At 34.0% G+C, this 15,969-nt stretch overlaps 1 pseudogene; it reads left to right on the top strand.

Annotated features, from left to right (window-relative positions):
* Nucleotides 1-15,341: 15,341 nt before the first annotated feature.
* LOC100687657 lies at nucleotides 15,342-15,748 on the top strand (annotated as a pseudogene).
* The last annotated feature ends 221 nt before the right edge of the window (nucleotides 15,749-15,969 follow it).

Raw genomic sequence — 15,969 nt, 5'->3', positions numbered from 1 at the left:
AGAATATGATACTGGCACAGAAACAGACACACAGATCAATGGAACAGAATAGGAAACCCAGACATGTACCCACAACTATATGGTTAACTAATATTTGACAAAGTCTCCTATCTTCTTATGTCACAAATCTATCATATAATGTGTCTAATAATCTTATTTCCATACTGAAGTATTGTCTGAACATGTGTTGGACAAACATTATATGGTCTCATTCATTTGGGAAATATAAATAATAGTGAAAGGGAATATAAGGGAAGGGAGCCCGGGTGTGGAAAATATCAGAAAGGGAGACAGAACATAAAGACTCCTAACTCTGGGAAATGAACTAGGGGTGGTGGAAGGGGAGGATGGTGGGGGGTGGGGGTGAATGGGTGACGGGCACGGAGGGGAGCACTTGACGGGATGAGCACTGGGTGTTACTCTGTATGTTGGTAAATTGAACACCAATAAAAAATAAATTCATTAAAAAAATAAATAATAAATAAATAATAAATAAATAAATAAATAAATAAATAAATAAATAAATAAACAGAGAAAAAAAATAAAGTATATATGGAAAGGCAAAAGACCAATAGCTAATAAAGAATTGGAGAACAAAGTTGGAGGACTAACACTACATAACTTTAAGTGTTACTATAAATTACAGTGTGTGAATAGCAAAAAGAATAGATAAATGGATCCAAAGAACAATGTAAAGAGCACAGAAATAGACCCATATAAGTATGGTCAACTGATCTTTGACAGAGGAGCAAAGGGAATCCAATGCAGCAAATATCATCTCTGAAATATATAGTGCTGGAATGACTGGACATCCATATGCAAAATAAAATAAGATAAAATAAAATAATCTAAACACAGACCTCATATCCTTTACAAAATTAATTCAAATAGGTTATACTTGTAAAGTGCAAAACTATAAAACTCCTAGAAGACACATAATTCAAACCTAACTGACCATGGGTATGCTAATGACTTTTTAGATACACTAGGTAGAAACCTATGAAAGAAATAATTTATAATACAGACTTAATTAAAATCTTAAACTTCTGTTTTGTGAAAGATAATATCAAGAAAATTGGATGACAAGCCATAGACTAGGAGGAAATATTTTTAAAAGACAAATTTGTTGGGGATCCCTGGGTGGCTCAGTGGTTTAGCGCCTGCCTTCAGCCCAGGGCGTGGCCACAGAGTCCCGGGATCGAGTCCCACATTGGGCTTCCTGCATGGAGCCTGCTTCACCCTCTGCCAGTGTCTCTGTCTCTCTGTCTCTCTGTCTCTCTCTCTCTTTGTGTGTGTCTCTCACAAATAAATAAAGAAAATCTTTAAAAAAAAAAAAAAGACAAATTTGTTAAAGGACTATTATCCAAAATATTTCAAAGATCTCTTAACAAGAACCTGATTTAAAATGGGCTAATAAAAAAAATAAAATAAAGTAAAGTAAAATGGGACAATAACCTTAACAGACATTGCGCCAAAGAAGATATACAGATGACAAATAAGCATATGCAAAGAAGCTCTGCATCGTATTTTATCAGGGAAATGCTAATTAAAACAATAAGATACCACTAGACACCGATTAAAATGGCCAAAATCTAGAACACTGACAACACCAAATGCTAGAGAGGATATGGAGCAATAGAAACATTCACTAATTGCTGGTGGGAATTCAAAATGATAATCTCTGTGGAAGACAATCTGGCAATTTCTTTTAAAACTAAACAAATTAAACTAAACTGACCCTTACAAAACTAAAAACTCTTACAAACTAAACAAGATCTAGCCATCACTCTCCTCGGCATCTACACAAAGGCGTTGAAAACTTATGCCTACATTAAAACATATGCAAAAATGTTTATAGCAGTTTTATTTATAACTGCCAAAACTTGGAAGCAATCAAGATGTCCTTCAGTAGGTGAATAAACTATGGTACATCTAGACAATGATGTCTGGAATATTATTTAGTGATTTAAAAACGAGCTGTTAAGTCATGAAAAGACATGGAAGAATTTTAAATATGCATATTACTAAGTGAAAAATGCTTTTCTAAAAAAACTCCATAAAGTGTATATCCAACTATATGACCTTCTGAAAAAAGTAAATCTGTGGTTACAGTATAAAGATCAGTAACTACCCAGAGGTCAAGGGAAGCAGAAATAAATATGCAGAGCACAAAATTTTTTAGATCAGTGAAAATACTCTAGGGGCTCCTGGCTGGCTTAGCTGGTTAAGTGTCTGCCTTCAGCTCAAGTCATGATCCCAGGGTCATGGGATCGAGTCTTGCATCAGCCTCCTGCTCAGTGAGGAGGCTGCTTCTCCCTCTGCCTCTGCCCTTCCCCAGATTGTTCCTCTCTCTCTTCTATCTGTCAAATAATAAATAAAATCTTTTTAAAATTTGAAAAGAAAATACTTTGTATAATATTATAAAAATGGATACATGTCACTGTACACCTATCCAAATCTAGAATATATAAAAACAAGAGTAAACTCTAAAGTAAACTATGGAGTTTGGCTGAATAAGAGTGAATGGGTGATGGGCACTGGGGGTTATTCTGTATGTTAGTATATTGAACACCAATAAAAAATAAATTTAAAAAAAATAAGATTTATCAATGTAGGCTTGTCCTGGATACAAAAACAAACAGAAAAATACCATTCTGGTGAAAATGAGGGTAGCTATGCATGAAGGTATATGGAATCTCTATGTACCTATCAATTTTGTTATACACCTAAAACTGCCCTAAAATTGTCTTTTAAAAAATAAAATAAATAAGCGGGCTTACTGTAGAGCCTGTGAAGCCGAGGAGCTGCCAGAAGAAATACCAACTATGATTGCCACCAAAGTGACATTTATAAATCTATGTGTTTGGTAGAAAGGAATTTATGATAGAAGTACGTGAAAGGCATTAGTGTCATTTTTCTTGTCAGAAACAAATGTTGTATAGTCTTATTTGCCCTTGTTAATATCTTGTACTTTACTTCCTAAGGCAGCTAAACTTCTTTCCCCTCCAGTTGAGAAAAAATTCAAAAAGGAACTTATAAAAATTAATACCTATACATTGAACTACATCATCATAGAGTCTCCCTCTCTTATTCAAATTCTACTTTGGAATTTAACCTAAAAAATCTGATTTCCTATGTTCTTTGAGATAACCAAAAACCTGTAACTTGTCGAAATCTGTTGGTATTATATTAACAGTGTCATGAGACACTGATCAACATGAGAAATCAGAGAAATTTCATAAGAAATCAACATGAGAAAACTATGTATAATTTTAACAGCACCTCAAAAATTATTCAAAAACAAACTGATGAAATAAACAGTTAATTACTGAATATTTTTAAAGAAATGAAATGATCCATTCTTAGCAAACTTTTATGAGATATCTGAATACTGATCTTCTATTCATTTGCTTTAACTATATTTATAAACCCATGCATTTTTATGAAAAATACAACAGGAAATCAGTTGTTTATGACAAATGACCCTATATTCCATCAGTTCATGCCTTCTCTTCTATAGAAGCCCTCTCTTCACAAATCCATTAAGCACTTTTCAAAAGGAAACTAGGCTTGTGTCTGCCATTTCTATTTTTAGTTTCTAAAGATTTCTATAATATATATGTTGCATAGCACTCTATAGTATATTAATCTATAAAAATGCAGTTTCATATAGGGCCTTAATAGTTGTGTTTCAAAAAATGCACCATGTGCACTTATATTAAAGATTTATGTGTTCTAAAGAAGCAGATGCATAGACAGCGCTCTATTTCCTGTATTTCCTATTTTATAAATGTCTTTCATAGTTTAGAGCACTTTGATAAGATTCTTAGGAAGTAGGCTATAATTGTCCTCTATTTTTACATAAGAACAAATTGAGCACTCTACATATGAAAAGTAGAAAAACAAAACAAAATAAATAAAAACAATATACACCACTGGCTTAATTATTCTACTATTTGAGGTCATTATATAGACATTTAAGCAAAATATAGTATGTGAATCTGTCACTGAACAAATATAGAACCTCTCAAATGAGTAAACAAAACACCCAGTTCACGTGTACTTTAGTGGCTTCTCCCTACCAAATTCCTCTTAGAGACACACTTTAAAAATTTTGTGGGGGCTTAAAAATCACTTTTCTGAAAATAATAAAAGAGTTACTTAGGATTTGTGAGTGATGAATATTTTTTTCTTGTAGAAAAGTATTTGCCTAATGTCAAATGACACTAGTCCACTATCCCCACCCAGTCCTCTTTCTCCTTCTTTAGTTTGTTATTCTGAAATCTCCAAAATGCCTAATCACTAAGGAAAATATCACTTTAGCATTTTACTTGATTTTCCATTTGCCCATTTAGATCATTTGCATGATCACAGCAATGATACCCTCACTATGAAATAATCCTTATCTGTTTTCTAGCATCCTTTGATGGGTATAGAATTGGCAATAGTGAAAAGTACCTGATTAAGTTTTTCTGATTAAATGACTCAGTAAAATTTAGAATTTATTTTTATGCTGAAGTTAGAAGGTGTTATATACATATTAAATTAGAGTCTGGGGATCCCTGGGTGGCGCAGCGGTTTGGCGCCTGCCTTTGGCCCAGGGCGCGATCCTGGAGACCCAGGATCGAATCCCACATCGGGCTCCCGGTGCATGGAGCCTGCTTCTCCCTCTGCCTGTGTCTCTGCCTCTCTCTCTCTCTCACTGTGTGCCTATCATAAATAAATAAAAAAAAAATTTAAAAAAAAAATAAAAAAAAAAAAAAAAAAAAAAAAAAAAAAAAAAAAAAAAAAAAAAAAAAAAAAAAAATAAATTAGAGTCTGGGAAATAATCCAATAACTAACATTTCTTGGCACCGCCATTAAAAATGAGTATCAAAAATATCTGAATGTAATAAGTGAAACAGAGAAGAAAGTATATTTCTATCTTCAGAGAAATGTTGTAATCCTTAATGATTTGTTTATACAGAACAGGAATTTATTGGAGAAGAAATGTGTGTGTGTATGTGTACATGATATTCACAAAATTTGGAAGAAAACATCACCAATTTTAATCTGGCTTTAAGAAGAAATTAAATCTATCTAGCCATTTGATAATTAGAATTTTTTGCTTTTACTTCTTCAAATTTTCATTTATTTTTAGATTTTTAAAAGACTAAACCAAATTAATGTAAGCTGATTCTAACTCAACTTATGCACTCTAAATACAATTATAACTATTTAAATCTTTTAATAATCTGAGGCAAGTTTTAAATAAGTCTTAGTTTACCTTTCCCCACTTCTGTCAATCTACATTTAATCATGATCAAATTCATCTCACATTAAAATAGAATGAAATTAAAACTTTAAAGCCTAAAGAGTGACCTCAGCAAGATAGCAGAAGAGGAAGTTTCTGGATTGAATCTCTGAGCAGCAACTATCTGGCAGTCATCCATAGGTAAAAGTACCTTTTTGGAGTTTAGGAACTAAAGTAGGAAACCCTGGAACCCAAGACCAAGGAAGGCTTTTCAAGAAGGCAGATCCATGCCCAGATGGCAGGTTCACTGATTGTGGTCCCAGCTAAACCTAGAAATAGCCTCATCCCCTGTTGATTCAGCTACAGCCCTGTTTGGCCTTGGTCCTGCTACCAAGGAACCCACAAGAGTCACATCTACCCATGCCTCAGTTAACACACCCGTCAACCTCAGTCCTGGATGTGGATCTGGAAGCAGCCATGACTTAGCTTTAGTACCTTTTGGCTGCCAGTTCTGTTCACCCAGTGACAGGTAGGAGACATACTCATTTGTGTCCCTGAGTCTGGCCTTCTGACCTCAATCCTACTGCAGAACTTTGTGACTCTTCTTCGGTCCTCATGTACAGTCTGGGAACAGACCTACCTCATATTATAATCAAATTGCCAAAGGTCAAAGACAAATAGAGAATTTTAAAAGGAGCAAGAAAAAAGTGACTTATCACACACACAAGATTATGAGCTAATTTCTTAGCATCAAACCTGTAGACCGGGAGAAAATGGGACAATATATTCAAAGTACTAAAAGAAAAAAACAAAAACAAAAACAAAACAACAACAAAAAAAAACATTGCCAACCAAGAAAACTATACCCAACAAATCTGCCCTTCAGAAATGAGGGACACAGAAAAATTTCCCAGAAAAAAATAAATCTGAGGAAGTTTATCACCACTAGATCTGGCTTAAAAAAAATACTAAAGGGATTCTTCAAGTTAAAGGCAAAGTATGCTAATTAGAAATATGAACGTTTAAAACTACTATAAAGATATATGTATAGTCATATATACATATGACTATATATGACTATATGTATACATATATGTATATATCTGTGTATATGTATATATCATACATATACATGTATATATCATACATATAAAGTCATATATACATATGATTATATGTATATGTACATATACATATATATAGTCTATATATATATATATAGTCAATTTAAGAATATTCTATAATATTAAAGCTCCAATAGCTGGTGACACAAAAAATGGATATCTGTGAATTGTCTGATAAGGAATCCAACATAATAATTCAAAGAAGCTCACTGAAATGTGCTTGTGTGACATTCACTTTAACTCTATTTTAAAGATTAAAAAACAAAACTATTGAAAATAATTATAGCTACTACAATTTGTTAATGGATACAAAATATGAAAAGATATAAAGTGTAATATCAAAAGCATAAAATGTGAAGGGGATTAAAATATATGATTTGTATGTAAATAACTTGCTATCAGCTTAAAATAGACTCATAAGATGTTTTGTGCAAATCATAATAAGAAAGTTCTAGTACCTACAGAAAGAAAGAAAGAAAGAAAGAAAGAAAGAAAGAAAGAAAGAAAGAAAAAAAGAAAGAAAAAAAGAAAGAAAAAAAAAGAAAGAGCAAGCACCAAACCAATACAAAACATAAACAAAGAAAGACAACAAAGAAAGAGCAAACACCAAACCAATACAAAACATAAACAAAGAAAGACAACAAGAATTAAAACAATTCTTGAAATGGCAATAGTAAGTTCTTACTTATCAATAATTACTTTAAATATAAATAGATTAAATTATTCAATAGAAGATGGAATAACTAAATAATTCGGAAGATGCCGAATAATGTGCTTCCTACAAGTGACACTTTAAGAATATATTCTTTACATTTGCCATCCACCTTGATAGTACACCTGATGCGAACAGGGTCTGGACACAATAGCTGGCCTATTGCCTCAGAGAACCCCAAGGCCTTCCTTCACACTGGGCCCACACAACTTTAGTTCTGGATGGCTTGTAAGAGTACCCCTCATACACAGCACTCTAGGACCCCTTGGCTCATTCCTGCTTTGACTCCAGCTGCTTCTCAAGGCACATCTGTGTGTGAAGAGCTCTGAAAATCACCCAGCCTACACCCTGCCTTGGTTCTAGCCACTGCACCAGCATGCCTCCTACATGGATCACCCCAGAACACCCCAGACTGTACCACTACAGCTCCAGTTGCCTCATCAAAACATTCCTTGCACCGAAAACCCCAGTACATCCTGGCTTGCACTGACTTCAGCTTTAGCTGAATTTCCAGGGTGCTATGTGCACAGAGAGCCCTGGGACTCTCTTGCTTCACTTACCCTTTTCTCCAGCCATCTCGCCAAGGCAGCCCCATCATGGAGTGCCCCAGGAACTTAGCCTATGCCACACAGAGCTCTAGCAAGCCAGTCAAAGTCATCAGGCACACAGTCTACAAAGGGTACAACCATACACAAGATGATTCAAGTTTAGAAGAAGTGGCTATTAAACTGAATTCACAGAAACAAATTCAGAGTGTCAAGCAAAATGGAAAAACTGAGAAGTATAGTCCTAATGAAAGAAAAAGACAAAACCTCAGAAAAAGAACTAAATGAAACAATGAAACCATTGTTAGGTTTTTCTAATTAACAGTAAGACATTTTTATTTACCTTAGAAATCCTGCAAATTTGAACAGTGTACTATGAAAATAGTTTCACTAGATTCAATGACTATGCATTTTTACTATAAACTGAAAAATAGAATTTGTATACATTTTAAGGTCATGAAATATTGTTGAAGACTCTTCTAACAATGTGAAAGCTGGGGAAGAGATTTTATAAAATATTATTTTTAGGCTTGGGGCACCTTGTGGGTTCAGTGGTTGATTGAGCATCTGCCTTTGGCTCAGTTTGTGATCCCGGGGTCCTAGGATCAAGTCCCACATCAGGCTCCTTGGAGGGAGCATGCTTCTCCCTCTGCCTATGTCTCTGCTCTCTCTGTCACTCATAAATAAATAAAATCTTTAAAAATATATTTTAGGCTTAATGAAAAGCTTCCTTTAATGTTCTGCTATTTATGCACACACATACACATATATAAATACATATACATTACAACTTGTTTTTCATGGGATGCTATTTATATATAGCAGCTAGGATCAAGCAGTATAAAGAAGTATAATGACAGATGGCTGATACACAATTTAAAGTTTTTTCAGAGTTTTGTTAACAAAACAAAGCCATTAACAGTATTAAGGGGAAAAAAGTGTTTACCACAGAAAGGAGAACTTACACAAATGTGGCAAAGTTAGGATAAGTCAGGTTTTAGAGCAGAAAGTCAGAGCATCAGAAAAAAATCAATGCAATGGTGTGAGTAAGCTCTTAACAGCCTACAGGAAAAGCTCTGGTAGCTCAGTGTATCCACTAAGGGTTTCATGATGTGGTCTGAGAAAGCTGCTACCTTGGAGAAACCACAGAATAATATTAAATGGTTGACTCACATTGCATCAGATGGTGGGGCCAGTCATTGGGAAGATAGGTAGAAGCTCAAGCCCTTTGGGCACATCTGCATTTGTGTCACCCTATCTGTCCATCACAATCATCTAAAGCAACAGTTTCCTCTTTACTTTTGCCATCTAAACCTTGTATATGTTTCTGTTCTGGCCAACTCTAAGTCCGAACCACATAGGGAAGAGGACTTGAGAAAACAGAAATCCTAGATATGACTTACTACAAGCAATTCAGGAATGAAGGATAAGCTCCACTATACTCTCCTCCCAAAAACCAAAACCAAAACAAACAAACAAAAAATGAATGGAAAAATGGAGAAGAACCTGGCCTTAATCTTAATGAAATAAAATTTAATTATGACATACAAAGATTAATTCATTAATATAGTCAAAGAATTTTCTTAGGTTGATTTTAATGCCAGTGCCTTTTCCATAAACTATAGATAATTAATTCATTACCCATTTTATTCATTTTCTCATTCAATTATCATTTTCTTCACTTAAGAAATATTTAGTAAGCATTCAGGTATCAAACATGTATAATGGATAAAAGTATGAATATAAGAGCAAAATTTCTTCACACACTCAAACTACAGTCTAGTGGAGAGAGAAAAATAATAAAGAAACAGAAATGTAAGTGAATTTCAGTGATGTAAAAAGAATAAAACAGAATAAGAAGTTTGAATATGGAAGGGACTAATGCATCAATTAAAGAAAGCATCTCAGACATGACATCTCATCAGAGACCAGCATCAAATGAGGAAGTGAGCTCTGGAGATAATGGCAAAGTGAGCACCTCATGCAAAGTGAGGGCCAAGACTGAAAGCATGAGAGACAGGGATATGTTTATTGCTTTGAAGAAATAATAAAATGCTAATGTGATGGAATGAGATAAGGAAGAGAGAAATTGCATTGCAAGTAAAAATGGAATCAGATGGGGTGGCTAGGTGGCTCAGTTGGGTAAGCATCTGCCTTTAGCTCAGGTCATGATATCAGGGTCCTGTAATCCAGCTGCAAGTAGGGTTCCATGCTCAGCAGGGAGCCTGCTTCTCCCTCTCCCTCTGTCCCTTCCCACTGCTCATGCTCTCGCTCTCTGTCAAATAAATAAATTTTAAAAATTGAATTAGAAAGTGATAAAGGAATTTCAAAGACAGACGATGCAGACTTTGGCAGTCATGGTATGGAGAATGGAATGTTTTAAACAGATGACATTGTCATGATTTGTATTTTAAAAGAATGGGTATGGATACTATGTGAAAAAAGAGAAAGAGGCTGGTCTTGCCGAATGTGGCAGGAAGGTTAGGTGGTAACCACTTGGGGTAGTTTTCTTTCTGAAGAGGGTGTATAGACCCTATTTGTTTTAGCATAGGGCTCCTTATTTATTACAGATGAATGGATCAAAACATTTCTCATAAAGACCTGGAACCAGGCATTCCAGACTCAAAACTATTTTAAAACACTCAAAATCCAGATATGTACCTAGTTATAAAATAATCTGCATAATAAGACTTTAAGGCTTGATACTCCTATCAGATGATATTTTGGTTTCTTTATTTTAATGAGGCAGCACATACTCCTTTAATTTTTCCTTCCAAAGACAGAAAGTGCACAAAGAGGAAATTCGCTCATAAATGGTACAAGATATGCCATTTCTTACTTTTTTTTTTAAGATTTTATTTACTTATTCATGAGAGACACACACATACACACAAAGAGGCTGAGACACAGGCAGAGGGAGAAGCAGGCTCCATACAGGAATCCCGACGTGAGACTCGATCCCAGGTCTCCAGGATCATGCCCTGGGCCAAAAGCGGCGCTAAACCGCTGAGCCACCCAGGCTGCCTCCCATTTCTTACTTTTAAGAAAAAGTATTTATTTATAATTTTAGATAATGAAAGGGAGAAAAAGGTTGTAACCCTTGTACTTCATCCCCTCTCTGTGAAACACTAGCAATTCTACAAAGCATGGTCTCTATCTTTTGCAGCTTTATCCTGAATATAAGGATTAAAAATAATATTAAAATAGAATCATGAAATAATTTTAACCTTCCCACTGGCTAATTACTCAAGCTAAAATCTATCTTCTACCTGTGATATTTCAAATATGGTACAAATGATAAAAATGCAAATAGTTAAATATTGTCAATCCAGTTATAGTTACACTAAGCTGAATTGCATAAATTTTATCATTAATTCTAAACAATAACATTATTTTAATTTCTGCAGTTTTATGGTTTACAGATATGCTTAATTGCATAGAGGCTGGCCAGCAATATAAATTAAACCACCATGTTTTTTGGTTGAGACAGCCATGTTAATAAAATTACAAACTTCTAAAATATCTTATCAGATTATAGTAATTTAAACTGTTTTTCAGTTTACACGATCATCTCAAAATTTATTACTTTGAACTTTAAAAAGTAATATAACAAAACTCTCACTTAAGCTTAAAAGAAAGTAAGCAATACCCATTCAGAAAGTTTCTGATGAGCAGCATTGAAAGTAGCTCATTCAGAAAACAGAGGTAGAGTTTGCTAATGACCTAAAGTTGAAAGAGCAGCATAACAATCCATCAAGTTCCAAATGATATTGTCATCTATCTGAAAATTAATGTGGTAGATATGAAATATAAGCAAATTAAAAATTGGCATATAGGAATAATATACCTAATCATTGTTGCATCCTAAATTGCTTATTTTGTCAAGGTATAAAATGTGTTACAAAGAAAAAGATATCCATGAAAGTATATTAAACTAAGGTTTCCTTTGCACACACAAATTTCAAAACTCTAATTAAACCCTCAACATATAAACTCCCAACAGTTTCTACAGACATATACAACACAAATAAGGCAAAATAGATATCAACCTAGTGTACAAAGCATGCACCGATTACCACATTTAAAGAAAAAACAAAACTAAATCAAAGTCAACTCCTTATATGAATAACTGCAAAAAAAATTTAGCTAAGCTCAATACTTTAAAATGCTACCAAATAAAGTTCATACGCTGAAACAGAATGAGAATCTCTCTCTCTCCCTCTATTTTTCTCTCTTGCACAAACACACGTTTCACACTAGCCATGAAATAGTTGTGATTTAATCTTTGATTTTCATAAAATAAATTGTGTGAGTAAAATAACCATTAGAAAGGTGAAAAGAAAAAAATGATCACATGGAAAAATATATTCTTTCAAAACAAATCACAGCAAAGGTTTTTCTTAATACATAGAGATTCCCGAAATTAACAAAACACCAAAATACAAAGAGAAAAATAGAGAGAGTAGGACACACAGGTATCAGAAAAGAAAAAAAAGAAAAATAACACAAGTCTTTAAATATATGAGAAAACTGGAATAGGAATCACTCACAATATTATTTTCTTCCTTGCCTCCAGGTCTCTCCATTAGCATGATAATCTCTTAAATTTTTTCCAGTTTTCCTGTATTGCTATGTCATCTTTCTCTCAAATATGGGATTTTAATAAAATCTGGTGTTATCTAGCAAATATACTACTGAGCCAGTCAATTCACTGTCTCTGATTGTTTCAGGCTCCACCTTGGATTTCAAACCTCTTTGTCACAAGCACATGTCATTTCTCAGGAAGTGCTCTGTGCTAACCACTCAGATAGGTCTTAAATATGGCTATACTAAAGCGCCAGATCCTCACTTTTTCACTCACCTAATAATGTGCTACTCTGGCTGTATCCTAACATTTTCCTCCACTTAGATTGGAAGGGAAGTGGTGAGAATTATAGAATGAGAATATGTGGAATATAAGGAATTTCTGAGTTAAGGATATTTTACCCATTTTACTCTCCCTCTTTTCTTGAAAGAAGCTGACCAAGAAGCACCATATTCAGGTCTACTCCTTGGAAGAGAGGTTCTGTGAGAAGGAGCCCTGATCAATCTATAGCTGGAAAATACTGAGCTTAATTCTGGGCTTCAGCATAAGGACACAAAATCCCTTCAATTATATTTGTACATACTTCAATATCAACATTTCCAGTGGTATCTGCTGGAGCTAGTGGTCTTATTTATTAAATGGTTTAGGAAAAATTTGACTGTGCTTCCCTCTCCCAAATTAAATATACACAAATTCCTCTCAAAAGCAAGCAGATTCTAAGATAGGCAGACAGTTCTAAAATCAAAAGTATATTCTCATTGTAATCCACAATACTGTTGTGATTGTTCTTTTTTCCTAAATTTTCACTCTTGCTTATTTTATACACATTACAATCAAACTTTCTATAAGAATTATTTCGGGGCACCTGGCGGCTCAGTCATTAAGCATCTGCCTTTTGCTGGGGTCATGACCCTGGAGTCCTGAGATTCCAGTGTAGGGCTCCGTGATCAGCAGGGAATCTACTTCTCCCTCTGCTCCTCACCCACCCCCACCCCAGCTGATGTTCTCTCTCTCTCTCTCTCTCTCAAATAAACAAAAATTTTAATTTAAAAAAAAAGAATTATTTCACCTGTGCAATTTTAATGCACACTAATAGCCAGTGAAACATATTTCTCAAGCATGTAAAAAGTTTCATACACTTTGTCTTCAATTTTAAGACAAATTTAAGGTGCTAATTTAAGGTGCTTTTTCCTTACAATTTGTCAAAACAGACTATTAGTGTTAACCAAGTTACATCACATTTAAATTAATACTGACAGCTTAATACATGAATATATTCATATGCAAAGAACACAATAGTCAAATCAAATACAGAAGTTAATATACAAAGTTTTATAGAAAGGAAATCACATTGAGTGCATTTTAACCTAATTGAGACTGATTTTAAATTACTTTTATTTTAAAGGTATATTTAATCTTCCAAGAATAACTTTTGTTTATATGAAATTAAGAGCCTTTTGAATATTTTTTCTTTTCCTCCTTTTTTTTTCTTTTTCATCTTATTTTTTTAAGATTTTATTTATTTATTCATGAGAGACACAGAGAGAGAGAGAGAGGCAGAGACACAGGCAAAGGGAGAAGCAGGCCCCATGCAGGGAGCTTGACGTGGGACTCGATCCCGGTACCCTAGGATCACACCCTGAGCCAAAGGCAGACGCTAAACCGCTGAGCCAACAAGGGATCCCCTCTTTTTCATCTTGTAATTTTAATCTACTAAGTGGATGAATTTCTGTCTGGCAAGATTTCATTATCTTCTGCTTTGATTAGAAATCATTCCAATTTGTAGCATTTTCTTTACTCCTTTGAAAGGACTTCAATCTCTGTTGGTTTAATAAATGTGTTAATATATGTTACAAGAGTAAAACTCTAAGTAAGGAGATTCGAGTATGTTCTTTTGAGGAGGAAGTATGTTATCTTACTTTTTTAAGTATACATTAGCAACTCTAAAAAGAGAGGATATCTAGAATTTTTGAATGATTCTTAATAGTCAATAACAGTCATTTTCATTACATTTAACAATATTTAACAATTTTTATTGAGTGGCCAGTATGTAAAAAATTCTAAGACCACCACTGAGGGTATGTCAAATAAGGCACATACCCTCATGATGCTAATACCCAAAAACTAAACAATTACAACTAAGGATTATAACTATTCTGATGGTCAGTAGTATGAGACAGCTTGAAGGTGATTTGAACTATGCATTTAAAGAATCAGTGACAAAAAAATAAAGAATCAGTGAATGAACTCTGAGAAAATGATATATAAGACAATTCTTTAGGATAAATGTGATTCCTTCAGGTAATGTGTATGAATATTGGGCCCAAAGAATATGAAATAGTTATATCACAGATTTCTCTACAGTATTAATAATTCAATTTTATTAACCATCACTGTTTATTTTCTGTGATTTTCCTATTCATATAGTCTACTCATTTTTCTTTTTTATTTGTCTTTTGCCTATTCCATAATAATTTGCTGATGTTGCAAATTTTTTCTTTTTTATTTGTCTTTTGCCTATTCCATAATAATTTGCTGATGTTGCTCATATGTGAAAGGTTATATGTATATTGGTTAAGAGCAAGAATTTGGAATCTGGAAAGCTAATTTCATCTAAATCTCAAATCCCATGTGCAATCTCTGTGACATTGGACATGCTCTCTCAATGGATGCTTCAATTTCCTCATCCATAAAATAAGATAAATAATGGTATCAATCACATGGGGGAGATATGATGATAAAATGAATATGTAGAATGCATAAAACAAAATTGTACATGGTAAGCTCTTTATAATAGTTTGTTATTGTATCATTATGAATTAAATATTGATGTTAGTGTACATCTCTAACAGCAATCTAAAAGCTATCAAGCATTCACTATGCATTTCAATGCCTTCATTGTGAATCTCACTTTCCCAAATTGAAACTCTATTTCTAATCACCTTTTCCACTAGCTTATAGACATGTGACTTAGATTCTGCCAATATGATGCAGCTGCATGAGTGTGTCACATCAGCAAACAAGCCTGGAATAACAGGGTACCAAAATTGCTATAGCACACAGGAACAAAGCCAATGAATTTATGAGGTTGGCAATAGTGGTGGCCTTTGCTTTTCTAGGGATATGTATAGAGGCAATCTGAATGGTCCGGTGTTTGACATACTGTCATAAGCTACCCTCCAATAAAGCCTATAACAAAAATAGGCTGTTGCTAACCCCTGGTAATAGAACTTTTTACCTTTATACCAAGAGGTTTGAGAAAGCACCAAAATCTGCATGTAACATGTTTCCAGGCTTACTTCAAAGGATTTATGCTATAAAAGCTAAAGTTCTTTTGAGTATTTTTAAAATGAAAACAAAACAAAACAAAACAAAAAACATGTCAGTAGAGTCTATGGTGGTTCGATATGTGCTAAATGTGTCCCTGACCAGAACAAATGTGCTTTCCTTACTGAAGAACAGAAAATTGTGAAAGTGCTAAAGGCACAGCACAGAGTTAGAAAGCTAAATAATACAGTGAAGCCTATTTTTAGTAATAAAACAATTTAAAAACTAAAAATAAAATAATAAATAATTATTATGGCCCTTTCCACATAGCAACTAAAACAATAGGGTCAGCATATTAGTTAACCACCTAGTTCTCTGGGGTGATCTGAGAGTTGTTTCTGGGGGCTTATTAATATTTCTTAATAAACACTTCCTGCTTAAACCTGTGGGGATGTAGTTTACTGACTTAGAGTGGGGAGAAAGACCAACATAGTAATTGACTT

This window comes from Canis lupus, chromosome 32 (assembly GCF_011100685.1).
Source record: "Canis lupus familiaris isolate Mischka breed German Shepherd chromosome 32, alternate assembly UU_Cfam_GSD_1.0, whole genome shotgun sequence".
In the NCBI taxonomy this organism is placed as follows: domain Eukaryota; kingdom Metazoa; phylum Chordata; class Mammalia; order Carnivora; family Canidae; genus Canis; species Canis lupus.
The sequence above is the reverse complement of the archived record's forward strand: the minus strand, read 5'-3'. Positions and strand labels throughout refer to the sequence as shown.